The sequence below is a fragment of the Xenopus laevis genome, chromosome 1L, assembly GCF_017654675.1.
Source record: "Xenopus laevis strain J_2021 chromosome 1L, Xenopus_laevis_v10.1, whole genome shotgun sequence".
Taxonomy (NCBI): Eukaryota; Metazoa; Chordata; class Amphibia; order Anura; family Pipidae; genus Xenopus; species Xenopus laevis.
This window is the reverse complement of record NC_054371.1, coordinates 150,269,043-150,286,727: the sequence shown is the minus strand read 5'-3', so window position 1 is coordinate 150,286,727 and position 17,685 is coordinate 150,269,043. Positions and strand designations below refer to the sequence as shown.

The window sequence follows — 17,685 nt, the reverse complement described above, 5'->3', positions numbered from 1 at the left end:
ATTTATTTTGTTTTTATTCCAAGATATTAAGGGATACGTGTCCTGTTAGCATTAATGAATTTTGTTACAACCGCGCCACCTGCTGGTCAGTTTCCCACCAGTCTGACACCAAGTAGTCAAGGAAGTTGTCCGGAGAAAGAAAGAGGCTGCTCTGATGTTCTTCTGCTTAGGAAAAAAAATAAAAACTTTTCTCAAACCTTTCCTAAGCAGAAGAACATCAGAGCAGCCTCTTTATTTCTCCTGACAACTTCCTTGACTACTTGGTGGTCAGACTGGTGGGAAACTGACCAGCAGGTGGCGCTGTTGTAACAAAATTCATTAATGCTAACAGGACACGTATTCCTTAATATCTTGGAATAAAAACAAAATAAATAATGAATGTACATATCAAAATTTCTTAGAACAGCACCCTCGTTAATTTTACATTCACTTATTTTAAAGGTTTACTTATCCTTTAAAGGCGAACAATCCATAAGCATCCGCCCTGCTCCCCCTGTGGCCGCTGAGTGTAGTGCAGGGCTGTGCTGTGAGCCAGTGTCCCACCCCGGCTCTGTCTCCTCCCAGCAGCACTGCAGCCCCGATTACTCACTCAGTGCTGGGAGGAGGAGGAGGAGGCGGCGGAGGAGGGGATTTCAGAGCCATTCAATCACTCTCTAGCAGCCATCTTCACTTCTCTTTTTCTCATCACTTCATCCTTAGCATTAGTGTAGAGTCTCCAGCTTCTCTCCCATCCAGATTGCAGGCAAAGCCCGTGCCAGTCCCAGCGGTAGCTTGGCTCTGCCTATCTGGGAAGTAGCCGGGGGCTGCGGTTTTCAGCGCGTTGCACTGATTGCACTGAGACGGGGGTACCACAGTGAATCCCACGCACATCCATCTCTGCTGGGCTGCACAAAGCGGATCTGCGAGAAGCGATCTGGTGAGTAGAAGAGGAATTATGTATTAGTAGAGCTGTGGTTACATACACACTGGATCTGTGCATTCCCACTGTGACTCTGGCAGAAAGGGAAAGCTGCTCCTGTGCCAATGCCGGCCGGACAGCATCATTACCCAGCAGCCCAATAGAGAGCAGAGCGATTGCTATGCCTGGCCATTCTGTTGTCTGCGACCCCCTACTGCGTAAAGGGGTCAGATACTCTGGCACTCTGATATTGACGGGTACTCAGTCCGTGCCAGGATTTGCACTTTCCTTTTAGGCCCAAATTAAACATATTATATCTTACTCTGATGATCAGTTGCAGATTAAGGGCAATGATTTACATCATTTATGGAGATATTTCTTTGCTTGTGATGGGAAATCCATCAAATTCTCCCAACTGTCTTGGTTTTCCATGTATTTATTGTGCTAGCATCATCCCTGGGTGTGTACATGTGTAGCTATGCATATATGCGGTTAAAAAGCATTCATGCTGTAGATATTGATACATAAAGCGCCAACATATTACCCAGTGCTGTACATTAAATGAGTTTATATATTGAGCAAACAGATTAAATACAGACATACAACTGATATAATAGGTAAAGAAGGAAGAGCTTGCAATCTAAACTGGGAAAGGAAGATGCTGCCCAAGGTTATGTGCGCTGATTTGTGCACCGACACAGTTACCCACAGCAATCAGATTGTTGCTTTCATTTTTTTTTTAACTTGCAGGAAATTGTTCAAAGCTAATTGCCAATTGGTTGTCGTTGGCAAATAGTTAAAATAGTTAAATTAAATTTATGACACAGAGCTGCCTTTTTCTCAACAGTATCCATTTATGATTGTCTGTGGTGCCTACTCGGCATACCTGCCTTCCAAATCAAATTCTATAAATGCCTTATGTATTCAGATATACCAGGGATAGCTGAACTGTGTTTCCTAATGAGCTGTATCTCACGGGAAAAAATTGACAGCCTTCTGCTGTCGAGGACTGCTGCTGGGAGTTGTAATTCAATTGCCAGCTGGCTAGAGGTGTGACAGCCCTGAGTCATAGAGTCTGTGTGTGTGCGCAAACAAAGTCTTGGTGAAATGATTGTCTATAGATGGATCCATTTAGTGTATAAAGGTGGGGAGATCTTTTGCGTTTTTAGGTCCCCTGTTCTCTTTCGTGTATCTGTCATCTGGTTGATCTCTGCTAGTTGCTCATTGCAAGTCTACAGCCTCTGTGATTGTTATGACCTCTTTTTTTTTTTTGTTTGCCATGTTTTATCCTGGGCATCAAACAATCTGCCACATTCCTGTCAGCTAGTTTTAAAATATTTTTTACTTCAGCTGACCTTAATATATGATTGAAACTAAAGGGGGGACCCTGCACAACAGCATTGCTCTGTTTGATACCTTGTCATTACATTTAGTCAGGTAATGCTGTTCTTTAAATGTCATTCACTTGACTCATTCCTGGTAGTCTTGTGGCTTGTATTAACTTCCTTCCTGATCCTAGTTGTGCTTTATGGCAGGGTTCAGTACAGCATCTTACACAGAATGTTTGGTGTACATCTTTAGATTTCAAAGACTTCGGTGTGTTTGTAAGTTTCTGCCACTCTATCAGCTGTGGTTTAGCCAGTTTCATGCCCATTGCTCTGTCATTTGTTCCAAAACTGCAATAGCAGCTGCAGAAAGCGCAAAGAGCTGGTATTTTATTGTGAAGTTACCATATCACTTTACATTTAATTGCCTCTAAAAAAAAATCAGATTTAATGGCATGATGGGATTTTTTTTGGACCAACTGGAGAGTCACCTGTTCACCTGTTCTCCATTTACCAGTTATACAGGACTTTTCTCCTCACTATGATGTAAAGCCTCTCAAACGCCACCCATTACTTTGCAAAGCTCTGGCTGCTGTCACTTATACCTCAAAAACATATGGTAGAATGGCAGTTGCCCACCAGTGAAGACCACACACAAAAAAAACATGTGTTAATTGTCATAGAAAATTGGTGTCGGCATCTTAGGCCCTGGGCACACAAATCATTTGCTCTGCTGTTCGCCACCTGCGTTTTGTAGGCAGGCAAATCAAAGCGGATCTGCTCTCTTCTGGAGCTCTGTGTATCTGCGCTGACAAGTACAGCTTCCACCTGAGTGGCCCGATTGCTTTGCTCCTTGTGCCTGCACTCAGATGGAAGCTGTACTTGTCAGTGCAGATACACAGCTGCGAAAGAGAGTGGTTCCGCTTCTCTCCCTCTGCCTACAAAAGGCAGAGAGAGAGAGCAGTGGAGCCAATAGTAGCGATGTGCGGGTTGAGTATTTCTCGACCCGCACCCGACCCTAAACCGCCCGCTCCCTACCTGCATCCGACCCGGGCCCACTGCTCCCCTTTATTTATAGACCCTCGCCCGCCCCGCAGTGACATCACAAAAGGGGCGTGGCAGGCGGAAGTCTATAAATTCCAGTGCCGGAAGCCTGCAGTACTAGGTCGCGGAGAGCGGGAGAAGAGCTCAACCCGCACCTGCCTGCGACCCGCGCATTTCATCCAGGGGTTGGCCCGAACCTGCCTGACCCGCAGGTAAACCCTCGGGTCGGCCCGCACATCATTAGTGCCCAGGGCCTTAAAATAATGTTAACTTCTCTTTATTAAGCTGAATTGAGGCCTGAGTGTGTCCTTTCATTCTCACACAGGAAGTGGTCTTAACTGTGTGACAATCAGAATTCTGCAATACCAACCAAAATTCTACCCCAAGGCACACTGATCTGTCGCGGAATGTTCCTACTTAGTAGAATGGAAGCTTTCCCTTAAACTGTAAGGGAAAAGGGCTCACATAGAGTATTAAATGCTTCTTTCCACCTGCTGACCAGATCTGGCTAAACAATGTGAAAGCGTGCATTTTCAGGCCAATCTCTACTCCATGTAATGTCTGCTCCACTCAGTTGGACTTCTTTATGAAGTATTGTGACTAGCCATCCCTCCAGCAATCACAGAACTACTACCTTGGATGGAAGCTGTTGTATTTCTGTGACAACTGGAGGGTCACCTGTTCACATAGATGAGCATCTTGCTATCTTGCCATTAGCTAATAACAAGAACAAATAATAGCTATAGCACACAATTCAGTAAAGTTTGTTTTCTACCATAGAGTATCCTGGGCTGATCTCCAGTCGAACCAGTCAAATAATAGCATGATTGTATGAAGAAAGCAGTACTCCTTAACTGCCAAGAGGTGATGGATAGCACCACCTCGATAAACACTTTGCAGTCACAGATTACTGCTTTAGTTTCTTCCCACAATCATGCTGTTATTATCTAATTACACACATAGGGTGGTGGACCTCCAACTGTAATAGAACAAGAAGTGCCTTCACCCTTGGCTAGAAGTAGTTTTTGTTCAGTGACAGCTGGAGGACCACTTTCTGATATGTGCTTTTAGGTAATAGAAATATGCATGTTCTTCAGTGTGAGCAGATGACACTCCATCTATCACAGAACTTCAAGTGCTTCCAGCCAAGGTGGAAGGCAGTTGTTCTGTCACAGCTGGAGGATCACCTAGTTACAATAGTACATCAGGAGGCTGCATTTCAGATATTTCAGCATCAAGCATAACATAAAGCATTGCCAAATTGCATCATTGGAACTCAGCGTGTCTCCCTTCAGAGAGCTACAGTATATCCAAGCCAGAAGTGGCTTATGATGGGGAGCTATGGTTTTGGCAAAGCTTCAATCAAGAGGTATTTTTTTTGTTTAGGCAATTACACTTCTGTGCCCACTGTCATGGGGCATTTAACACACAGGACAGGACATAGGGGCAAGGCAGAAATAGGCATAAAATCAGTGCAAATATCTCTGTGAACCACTCCATATACTAGATAAATAAATCCTGCCTGTCTTGGTGCCACCCTGTTGTTAACATCTGTATGTTTATGTATAAATATACCGTATGTGAATGTGCATCATGCTTTGATTAGCCTGCTTGACATGATGCCTGACCTTGTTTTCCTTGTTTGTGGAATATAGCTGGCACAGACAGTGACAAAACATTAAGCAGCACTATGCGGATGGTGCAGTTTTGCTTTTGCTATATTTTATTATTAGCATCTTTAGTGATTTATTAGGGCCGGGCACAGCTTTTCTCTAGCACAATGAGTTTGTGCCTATATGCCTATGCACCTGAGGTAAAAGGAAATAATGATGAGCTCCAAGAGTGTAACAAAGTATGGTGGGCTTGGCTAGCCGTGTGTGAGTGAAATTAAGGATTTTTTTTGCTTTTGCCTTTATGTTATAAGTTTAAAATAAGCTCTGCTGCACAGAATAAAATAGGGTCATTTTAGCAGAGCTGTTAAGTGCATTTATAGGCAGTTTTGTTTACTTGTTGGGTGTGTCATATAGCAAAGTTACAAGCTTTGATTAGTAAGGAGCACAGAAATCTAGAAAGCTTTTATGAAGTGTATGTAAAATCTGTGGTCGTAAAAACGCTCGTATTATTCATGTCACAGGGGAGTTGACCAAAAAATTAGGCAGATATCTGGTCAGGAGAGGACCACATTTCTCCTTCTGGTCCTTTCCATAGACCCCCCATTATGTTTCGATTGGTGGGGCCAAACAATTGAATCATCAATTGAACGATCCTCATCAAGCAAGACTATCTTACTATCTGTGACCATGCTTAACCCCTAATGATTTGCCTGGACAATATAATGGACAGTCTGCTTTCTAGATATATAGATTACCTCATAACAAAGGGCAATGCATTCAGTATTGGGTTGAGTACTATTATTTGGTGATGACTTCTAAAAGAGCTTGCAGAGTTTTAGGGAAATGAAGGACCTGAGTGTCAGATCAACCATGTGGTTACCGTTAATTAAGGTGGTGAGACTAATTATTATTGTATTTGTCATCACACAAAGCATTCCAAAGGAAATAAACTAAACAATGCACCATATCAAATGTTCTGCAGGGAGTTTTATTTCTGTATTACTTGTCTGTCTAAAACGTGTAGCACACAACACCATTCTGAACATCCTTCCCTTTTTAAAAATAAAGACGAGATTCGATTTTCTTTTCCATTATAGATTTAGAAAACTGACTTGTATTCCTTTCAACAGCTAGACTGAGACTTGCTACACAGATTATTAAGGAAGTAACCTTGTTTGGCCTGTTTGCTTATTCTAAAGAGTTCTGTTTTTAGAAAATAACTCCTTTGTATTGTCTAAATTAATTTGAAAAGGTGGAAGAATAGAGAGTAGATTATTAAGACTTTCCATATTCTGTACTTTGTGTTTTAGGGCTGTCCAGAAAGGGCATTTGTCCTAAGGGGCTGCCCCCACTACCATAAGTTAATTTCTATGTCACACCACATACTTGTGACTGTTGTCTGATGTGTCTTGGGTTAGTGGTAGAGGCTAGTATATTTTTCAGGGATAAGTAAGCATTGCTGGAAAGTTGCTAGTGAGAATAGCAGCTAACAATCTACTGTGACTGACACCATAGGAGGTCATTGTCTGCCAATAACAGGCACTGCTTGGGCCCATGCACAACCAAAAATTTTGTTCTGAAAATGAATACTCGCACGTTTCCTCACCAAATATCCTCTGTGTGTCTGCAGACAGTCCAAAACAGTGCCTGGCAGTGCAAACACTGGAGAAATCCACCCCTGTTTTGTATTAAATACATCTTCACAAAAATCCCTAGCAGAGCGATATGGAGGAATGTTGTAAGATGTGCAGTGTTTGCCCCCATTCCAGTACCCCACAGTAACCTATACGTTTGGTTTGTGATTATATTCAACAATGAGAAACTGGTTTACCAGCATGCTTTAATCATTGATAATGTGTGTGCTGGAACTTGTAGTACAGCAAAATGTGAATATAGTATGTGAATGAGCAACAATAATTAGATCCCCTTTAACTTTAGATCTTTTTGTAAACATTACTGGCAGATGGCTACATAACAAGATTCCATAGCTCCCTCAGGTCAGATTTGGGTGCTAGTTCAGATTATAGAAGTGTTCCCTTTCCTTGGAGAATCCTACAGCTCCCCTTCTGAGAAGACTTTCACAGAAGCACAGATAGACTGGCCTGCAGCATAGGTGCATCTGTCAGGATTACTCAACCTCTCATAAGCTCATCTGCTCACCTTTGCTTGCTGACGTTTTGTGAGCAAGTGAATTATAGAGAGTGATTTCATAAAGAAAATATGGTGGTTGGTGTAAGCCCACCTACAAGAAATGTTCTTGGGATATTTCAAATTCCAGGCGAATCTATTAGAATAGGCGATCAAGTATTTTTTTTGCTACAAAAATATACTTAAAGGAAAACTATACCCCCCAAACAATGTAGGTCTGCAGCTCATATGTAAAACCCTGCTTCATGTAAATGAACCATTATCATAATAATATACTTTTTTAGTAGTATGTCCCATTGGGTAATCATAAATAGAAAATTGCCATTTTAAAAAATAAAGATCGTACGATTCACTGTGCACACATACAAACCACATGTAAGGTCACATGAGCCAATTAACAGACAGAGTTCTGCCTTTTGCTTCCTCACTTCTTCCAGTCACAGTTAGTGTTGTAGTATTTCTGGTCAGGTGATCTCTGAGGCAGCACAGATAGAGTCACGAAATGGTGGCTCAAGGCAAGAGATGTAAATGGGCAATATTTATGTAAATATATCTTCCAGTTTGGTAAGATTCTTTAATATGTCATTCAATTTGATATAAACTATCTGTTGCTAAAGTATTCATTTTGGGGGTATAGTTTTCCTTTAAGCAGTTAGCTACAAAGCTGCTGCATGCTTACAGTTATATTTAGCTTTATTAAAGCAGTTGTTCACCTTTGAGTTAACGTTTAGTATAATGTAGAGATTGATGTTCTGAGACAATTTGCAATTGGTTTTAATTTTTTATTATTCGTGTTTTTTGTAATTATTTAGCTTTTTATTTAGCAGCTCTCAAGTTTGCAGTTTCAACAATCTGTTTGCTAGAGTCTATAATACCCTAGCAACCATGCAGCGATTTGAATAAGAGACTGGAATATGAAAAGAAATGGCCTGAATAGAAAGATGAGTAATAAAGAGTAGCAATAAAAATACATTTGTAGCCTTACCGAGCATTTCCTTTTTACATGGTGTCAGTGACTCCCATTTCAAAGCTGGAAATAGTCAAAAGAAGGCAAATAATTCAAAAACTATATATATATATATATATATATATATATATTAAAAAAAAATAATGAAGACCATATGAAAAGTTGCTTAGAACTGGCCATTCTATAACATACTAAAGGAGGTGAACCACCCCATTTAAGCGATTTTCTGTAATTGTGGCTTTATTTTATTTAATTATATCTTGAGATTTGGAAACAATTTTAATTTGAGATGTGCTTCGATTAAAAATTCTGTTTCTAAAATCAGTCTCAAAAATCAGTCATGGGTCCTTTTCTGTTTCAGCCCTATGGAAAAATTGAATGGTATCCAAATCTTGTGAAAGAGTGATAGTGCTCTACTAATATTTTTAACTCCTATTTCATCCTCAAACTTCAATAACTTTTCAAGAAAATATTAGACTATAATTTTAATTAGAGATGCACCGAATCCACTATTTGCGATTTGCCGAATCCCCGAATCCTTGGTGAAAGAATTGGCTAAATACCTAACCGAATCCGAATCCTAATTTGCATATGCAAATAAGTAGAAAAAATTCTTCTTTTGTGACGAAAAGTCATATGATTTCCCTACCTGCCCCTAATTTACATATGCAAATTAGGATTCGGATTCGGTTCGGCTGAATCCTGCTGAAAAAGACAGAATCCTGGATTCATTTCATCCCTAATTTTAAGAACTTTTTTTTAAAGAACTTGTCATGTCTAGTAAATGCAACCTGCTGTGTTCAAAATAAATCCCTTAAACCATTTTTGAATAGTTTATTGCTTTGCCCTGTGGCACATGGGGGAAGAAATTATAAGAAATGGTAATAATTATTGCATACACATAAAAAGTTCATTACAGTAAAGAAAGAGCAGAGAATTTTCCCTTCTATTCCTATAATTTTCAAGGAAAACAGTTAAAACAGAAATCAGCAGCACACTGTAGATTTGCATAAGCGTGAAATTTATTGTGTTAAAACACAATAAATTTCACGCTTATGCAAATCTACAGTGTGCTGCTGATATCTGCTTTAACTGGATTACTTGACCCTGAAGCAGGCGTGGGTCCTTCAGTACAGCACTAGGTACCGCAGAAGGTATTTATTCGGGGTTTTAAGCTCTCCATTTCTGACAATGTATAATTTTCAAGGAAGTCACCTCTGCTTACTTCCAGGCACCTGCATTTTCTTGTGAAGCCATCATAAACCTTTTTCTTCCATATCCTGTTGCATTTTGTTGTTGCAGAAATTATATAGACCCACTAGTGGTTTTGTAGATCTTTTAAACTTTCATCATAATGTTTTCATCTTCTCGATCATTTTATTTTTACACAAAAAATTGGATTGCAGCCATTGTAGGTAACTGATTGTATTTTATAATTTTCTGGCTAAAATTGCATATTGTTCCTGTAATTAAATTATCATAGCCAATAAACAGAACATTGTTCATAGAGAAGACACGGAATGAAATAGCAAGACAAAGGTAGGTTGAACTTTCATTGTCTGCTGCTGTCTGTTTAGGTATGGCATTCTAGGCTCTGACGCTGTTGTCTGCTTGCTAGGTATGTGTGTTTGTTAAACAAGTTTCACCAGGTGGAAACTCTGTATATAAATACTGTAGACAAGTTCATCAAAAGAATCAAACAAGAGAGACAGTTCACCCTTTAAATGTTCAGTACTGCAGAAAAAGGTATTGACTGAAAGCATCACTGTGTCATTTACCTGCAAAGAATTATACCCCTATATGTAAAAAAAGCACTTGGTTTGTCCAGGTGCAGTAAACAATAGCAACTGATAGGATGTTTGCTTTTTAAAGGGGTTCTTCACTTTCCAAACACTTTTTTTCTGTGCAGTTGTCTTCGGATAGTTCACCATAAGTAAAGTCTTTTTTCAGTTTCTTTCAGTGTTTTATTTTTTTACTGTTTTTCCAAAATTTAAGTTTGAAGTTCAATTTCCTGTCTCTAGTGTTTCAATCTGGCAGTTCAGTAATCCAGGTGCAGATGCTGAATTGTTACCATTTGCTACATTGGTTGATATATTTCTCAGCAGCAGCTGTGGGATATGAGCAACTATAGTATCGATCAAACAGCTGTGCTCAGCAGGTATAAAGGATAAGAAGTCAGCACTCACCAACTGGATTCAGTGTTAGGGCAGAGACACACACTGCTATTTCAGATTAGTCGCTCAGTGACAAATCGCTTCTTCTTTGGGCAACTAATCTCCCTGAACTGCCTTCCCACCTGCTAGAATGTAAATCGCCGGAACCCTCGGAACGCTTCGTTTTCCGAAGTTGCCTCACGAGGAAACTTCGGGCGACTTCAGAAAGCCGAAGCCATCCCGCTGCTGAACTTGAGACAAAATTTTCGAATTGACAGCACCAAGCAGAAAAGCTGTTTAGAAAATGATAAGAAGGTGAATAATGAAACTTTACACTTCAATATTTGAGAAACCATCACAAATAAAAAGTAATTGAAAAAGTATTTATGGTGAACAATGTGAAACCAACTGAAGATTTAGAAGGTGACCAACCCCTTTAACAGATGACCGTTACCTGCTGATTGACCAGTACCTGCTGATTGGTTGCTATAGCTGGTTGTTAGATACCAGTAGCAATCTATGAACTATTCAGATTCTCCTAATAGAACCCCAATATTAACGTACTACAGCAGCAAAAAGAAAATAATAGTCATCAGTTATTGCACCTACAGGTTATACACGATTTACATCAATTTCTAAAAATGGCTTTTCATTTTGCAAATTTGGTATAGAGGACATTGGAGGCAATAGGGAAACATAAGTGGAAATTAAGGGGGTTATTTATCAAAGGTCAAATTTTAGAATTTCTTAGACATCAAATGAACTCATAACTCGAATGGTTTCTAATTTAAGAAAAAAACTTGAATCAGAGAGTTCAGGGGTTAATGACCAGAAAAACGCAAATTGATCGAGTTTTCAGCAAAAATAACTCAAATTGATTGAGTTTTTGAGTGAAACCCTTCAGAAAAAAACATCATGAAGGCTATTAACATCTTTAAATGGTTCAAGGGACCTCTACCATTGACTTCTACATGACCGTGACAGGTTTTACATGGTTTATTTTCAAATTGAATCTATTTTCAGGGTTGGGGTATAATAAATCTCGAAAAAACACAACTCAAGCCTTAATAAATCTATGTATCCAATTTTTAAGCATACTTATACTTTCACACAGAAAGTTATCGTGGCTATAAAAAAACAGAAGCCTGAGGAATATACAGCTACAAAGAGCACAAGTATAGAACTCACTTCCTGTAAACAAAACTAGTTGTTTGGGTTCAAAACTTTACAGGAAGCATGGGCTTGTTACTTGTGTAAGCAACCTTATGTTTACATGCTGGAGGCTGTCAATTATCTAGTTAAAGTTATTAATAGTAATTTATATAGCTGGCAAGCACTTCATTTTGTGTGTTCAGATGACAAATTGTGCAGTAGAATCCATTGTAATTAAATAGGGAAGAGTTAAATTATCATACCCAACCAAACAGCTCATGGGCCTAAAGGCTGGATATTTTCCAGAATCACCATATGATATTAATCAACTCATTTGGCAAATTTCCCAAAAGAGAGGATTAGAACGGAAGAGAGAGGGCGGTTCATCTCCTGTTCATGGCACATCTGCTGATAAATAGATAAACACACCTCTAAACACCACCATATGGCCAAAAGAATTGAGACACCCTTGTAAAAGTGAGCTCTGGAATACTAACTGCCAAGTTCCAAACTCTCTTTGGAAGCAACGTCAGCACAAGTACAATTTGTTTTAAACAAGGATTTTTATTGGCAAGTAGCTGCACAAAAGCCTAACCTCACTATGTGCAATGGCAAGCATTACCTGGAGTGGTGTATTCTCACTGAACCCTATTTGCCTCCCTATGTAATGCGGTAATGCCAATTACTGTATGTGGTAGAGGGGGAAATAATGGCTAGGCATATCGTTTATGGTTTGGGACCCTGGTTCCAGTAAAAGCAAACCTTATGGCTGCCTCATACAATGGCATTCTTTGACAATTTGATGCATTCTACTTTTAACGGCAGCAGTTTGGAGCAGGCCCATTACTAGTTTAGAAAGTATCCTAGGAAAAAAATCCCAAGGTTTAATTGTGTCCACAAAACCCAGCCGGCTCCTACTTGTATCCCTTCAAGTCTGAAAAAAATCACTAAAAATGAAAAGCCAGCGCCAAAGGCACAGGGGACAGACAAAACAGAATATAGAGTAATATTGTTTTACAATGTTGCCACCTCTTGTGTAAAAAAAACAAACAATTAACTCCACCTTATAAGTGTTACCCACTATTTTGGATTCGGCCGAACCCTTGAATCCTTCGCTAAAGATTCGGCCGAATACCGAACCGAATCCGAACCCTAATTTGCATATGCAAATTAGGGGTGGGAAAGGGAAAACCGTTTTTACTTCCTTGTTTTCTGACAACAAGTCACGCGATTTCCCTCCTCGCCCCTAATTTGCATATGCAAATTAGGATTTGGATTTGGTTCGGCTGGGCAGAAGGATTCAGCCGAATCCGAATCCTGCTGAAAAAGGCAGAATCCCGAACCGAATCCAGGATTCGGTGCATCCCTAGTATTAACCACCACCAAAGGATTAAAAAACTTTCCTTAGGGAGACTTGTTTAGGTGGGTACTCACAAACATAAGATATCAATTTGCAGCGTCTTTTCCTCGTGTGTGATGCTGGGCGCCTTCCAGTGACGTCACCTGTCTTACGCGTTCCGTCTTGCGACTTCCTCAGAGGCTTGGTTTCTGCTGCGCATGTCCACTTCCTTTATTCCGTCTTTCTGTGCTATGGGGACGCGTGGTTTTCGATATGTTTTATTTTTACTTTCTCCATCTCCTAATTCCATTATTTTCATAGTGTATATAACGTATATAAATATGTGTTTATATACATTTTTAATAAACACATATTTATATTTATATATGTTTGATATATGGATGGCAAATATGATATTTTCACCGCAAATAATCACTCACCATTTGTTAATGGATATTCAATTGAACACATGATTTGCATTGATGAGTTAATTGCAAGAGGGCACTGAAATTATGCACTTTGTTATTTAATGTGAGTTTTTTAATGTTTTGTATCATCCTTGAAAAAGGTCCAAATGGGGACCGAAACGTCGGGCATAGATACCATGTAATAATAAACAATTGAATTTTTATAACAGGGAGTGCTGGTCTGAGAATAATTGGTGTATACAAAATTACCGTGCACCCCTCACTTTGCAGAAGCTATTGGCCTTGGAGTGCGGATACTCATTTGGAAGTATATATATATATAATACACAAAAGCCATGAATATCCTGTAAATTATATCCTTATAAACGGTGAGTTCTGATGTCATCAGTTATAAACGGTGAGTTGTGATGTCATTTCTGTCACATGACTCACTGAAATTTGTGTATTATAATAAATAAAGTACCCCCAGTTGCAAAATATGAGGATATTAGAAGTTACCTCGGAGTTCCATGACCTGTATAAAAACACTCGGCCTTCGGCCTCGTGTTTTTATATGGTCATGAAACTCCTCGGTAACTTATAATATCCTTATATTTTACAAGAGGGGGTACTTTATTCACTATTTATACACATACAGGTGTAGGATCTGGTATCCATAAACTCGTTATCCAGAAAGTCTCCCATAGACTCCATTATATCCAAATAATCCAAATTTTTAAAACAATTTCCTTTTTCTCTGTAATAATAAAACAGTATCTTGTATCTGATGCAAACTAAGATATAATAAATCCTTAATTGGAAGCAAAACAAACCTAATGGGGTTTTTTAATGTTTACATGATTTTCTAGTAGACTTAAACTATGAAGATCTAAATTATGGAAAGATCTGTTATCCAGAAAGCACTAGGTCCCAAGCATTCTGTATAACAGGTCCCATACCTATCTATCTATATATATATCTTGAGAAAGGTCCCAGAGGGGACCTGAAACGTAACGTTGGCTGTATATGCACTTTAAAAAAATATAGACATTTGATTTGTTTCACCAAAACTCCCAGTGTTGCTGGTCTTTTTGAATGCTACACACATGATTTTGCCGTGCACCTGGGTACTCAACAGTTGAAGCGGTGTGCAACCCTACGCATAAATATATATATATATATATATATATATATATATATATATATAATCAAAAAGAAAACCGCACCAAACAACAGGTCTTTGTATAAAAAAAAAAAAAATGTTTTATATATATATATATATATATATATATATATATATATATATATATATATATATATATATATATACATACATACATATATAAAAACATGGAGGAGCACACCCTAACCAACTTGCCCGGGTACTGGTAAATAAATTTAGTAGAATGACACATCTCCATGGCAACCTGTTGTGTGGGAGGCAAGAAGGATACGTTAGAGGCCTGTTTTCATTGCAGATTTAGCATGTTTCATAGGCTGTTAATTGTCCATAACGCATAGTCTTGTTCAGGTACGCCAATGTAATATTGTTTGGCTTTTTAACTCATTATCTATGCTATTTCCTTGCATAATTCATACTCAGCTCTGTGCCTAGCTCATTAAAGTATCAATTTTTCTCCATTAATGCCTATTCTTTTGAGGGAGTGCTGACATTGCTGAATATATATATATATATATATATATATATATATATATATATATATATATATATATATATATATATATATATATATATATAGCACAATTCATGGTAGTGTAAACAACAAATTGCACAGAAGCAAATGGATCTCAAAATAGAAAATTACGGTTTACTATTCCAGAAAGACATATTAAGAATTGATGCTATAATATCTTATTGAGTGATTTGCCTGGTTTGACCTTAAGGTGGCCATACACGGATAGATCCGCTCGTTTGGCGATGTCGCCAAACGAGCGGATCTCCCTCCGATATGCCCACCTTGAGGTGGGCAATATCGGGCTGATCCGATCGTGGGCCCTAGGGCCCAACGATCGGATCCTAGCGTTCGCCAAACGGGCGGTCGGATCGCGGGACCGCATCAACGAACAGATGCGGCCGCGATCCGACGGGATTTTTAACCCCATCCGATCGAGATCTGGCCGACTTTCGGCCAGATCTCGATCGGGGAAGCCCGTCGGGGGCCCCCATACACGGGCCAATAAGCTGCCGACTTGGTCTGTCGGCAGCTTTTATCGGCCCGTGTATGGCCACCTTTACCCTCTGTTTTTTGGTTGAGCATGATTTTACCTCAGATGACTGCAGGACACTAATTGGCATTGCTCCCAAGACCTTTGGTTACACTCAGCCCAAAATCATAAGGCTTTAGCAAGGCGGAGATGTCAGCTAACTAAAGGTTACTGTGGAAATCATAGGCCATGGCTGTTTTTGACAAGTTATGTTTTGATGTTTATCCCCATGGTATATGGTAAATGGACAAATATTTCTGGATCATTTTTGATCAATGAGGCAAGATGTTGCACAAGATAATGTAGTTATCAGGAAATAGCTCAGCTTATAAGGTGACTGTTGGTATTTTCTTTTAGTACATTTGAGCATCAGCGTGAGGTATGCTGAAACATTTGTATGTATATTCTTATTTAGACAGCAATACTCATGTACACAGTGATTTGCTGCAGGACTTGTTCCGCTAAACAGAGGTGCAGGTATGAGCTTCTTTCTGTCTAAAAATATCTGTTGAGGTTTTTGGGTGGAAAAGTGTTCATTCTTGTATTTCCACTCATTTCACTTTAAAGTCAGTGGAAGCTGCAGGAACCAGTCATTTGGTAATTTTTCACTGGTGGACAACTCACATCTGACATGAGCCCAAGAGCAGTGGTGATACAGGCTACTAGCCCCAGTATATGTAGCATATGCATCAGTTATCTACATATAATACACAAAAGCTATGAATATCTTGTAAATTATATCCTTATAAACGGTGAGTTCTGATGTCATCAGTTACAAACTGTGAGTTCTGATGTCATTTCTGTCACATGACTCACTGAAACGTGTGTATTATAATGAATAAAGTACCCCCTCTTGTAAAATATAAGGATATTATAAGTTACCGAGGAGTTTCATGACCATATAAAAATACGAGGCCGAAGGCCGAGTGTTTTTTTATTATTATTATTAACAGTATTTATAGAGCGCCAACAAATTTGCGCAGCGCTGTAAAGTGAATGTGTTTATACAAAACATATGGAGTTACATACATCACAACCAATACAGGTACAAAAGGTGAGGAAGGCCCTGTGCAAAGGTGCTTGCAATCTAAAGGGAAGGGAATAAGACACAAGGTATGGGAGTAGGCAATATCAGAATTAAGTGGGAGAGATTTGGTACTGTATGTGGTATTGAATTTGGTAGTTAAGCAGAGTGAGGGTAGGCTTCTCTAATTAAGTGCATTTTAAGAGATTTCTTGAAAGCAGAAAGGTAGGTCAGTAGAGGAGTGTAGTAAGCGGTTGGGTCAGTATATAGAGATAAGTTCAGAGATGTAGGGAGGAGCAGAGTTATGAAGTGCTTTGAATGTCAGGATCATTAATTTGAATTTTATTCTGAAAGGTAGCGGAAGCTTGTGCAGGGATTGGCAGAGTGGCATGGCAGAGGAGGAGCGGTTGCTGAGGTGTATAAGCCTGGCAGCAGTGTTCATTATGGACTGGAGAGGCGACAGTCTCTGGCGTGGGAAGGCCAATTAATAGAGCGTTACAGTAGTCTAGACGTGATATGACAAGACCGTTTTGGCGTACATATAATATACAAGAGCCATGAATATCCTGTTAATTATATCCTTATAAACGGTGCTTAGTGATGTCATGTCATCAGTTATAATGGGAGTTTAGTAATGTCATTTTTGTCACATGACTCACTGAAATTAAAGTACCCCCTGTTGCAAAATATGACAATATTAGAAGTAACTTTGGAGTTCCATGACCTGTGTAAAAACACTCTGCCTTTGGCCTCGTGCTTCTATATGGTCCTGGAACTCCTCGATAACTTCTGACTCTTTTCAGCTTTCAAAAGGGCATCACTGACCCCATATATGAAAACAAATGTTCTGTAAGGCTACATGTTTATTGTTATTGCTACTTTTAAATACTCATCATTTCTATTCAGATCCTCTCTTTTTCATATTCCAGTCTCTTATTCAACTCAATGCATAGTTGAGGGTAATATGGACCCTAGCAACCAGACTGCTAAATTGCAAATTGGGGAGCTGCTAAGTTTTGTGCGCGTGGGAAGGGCATTTAAGTTGCCATCTAGCTAGATCCATATACAATGATGGGAAACGTTTGCTGTATACATAAGGTTGCGTAATATCCCCCAAAAAAATGCACTACATAAAAAATTAGAGTAATATTTGGTTTTTATATAGTGAATAAAGTAACCCCTCTTGTAAATTATAGTACACAAGTTTCAGTGAGTCATGTGACAGAAATGACATCAGAACTCACTGTTTATAAGCATATAATTTACAAGATATGCATGGCTTTTGTGTATTATAAGAATATATTGACTAAAATTAGAAAAATAAATTGTACCTTAAGCTTTAATAGAAGAGTACAGTGTAGAAAATATGTAACATGGTATTTAAATATC

At 39.0% G+C, this 17,685-nt stretch overlaps 1 protein-coding gene across 3 annotated transcripts in view; it reads left to right on the top strand.

Annotated features, from left to right (window-relative positions):
• Positions 1-572: 572 nt before the first annotated feature.
• Positions 573-17,685, top strand: part of cdc42se2l.L (CDC42 small effector 2 like L homeolog) — a 64,320-nt gene continuing 47,207 nt past the window's right edge. For 2 of the 3 annotated variants that reach the window (XM_018259322.2, XM_018259323.2), the window contains exon 1: positions 582-916. The gene's annotated coding sequence lies outside the window, so the exon portion shown is untranslated. Of the gene's footprint in view, positions 917-17,685 lie in introns of all 3 variants that reach the window. The other variant, XR_005961601.1, reaches the window with a different exon arrangement.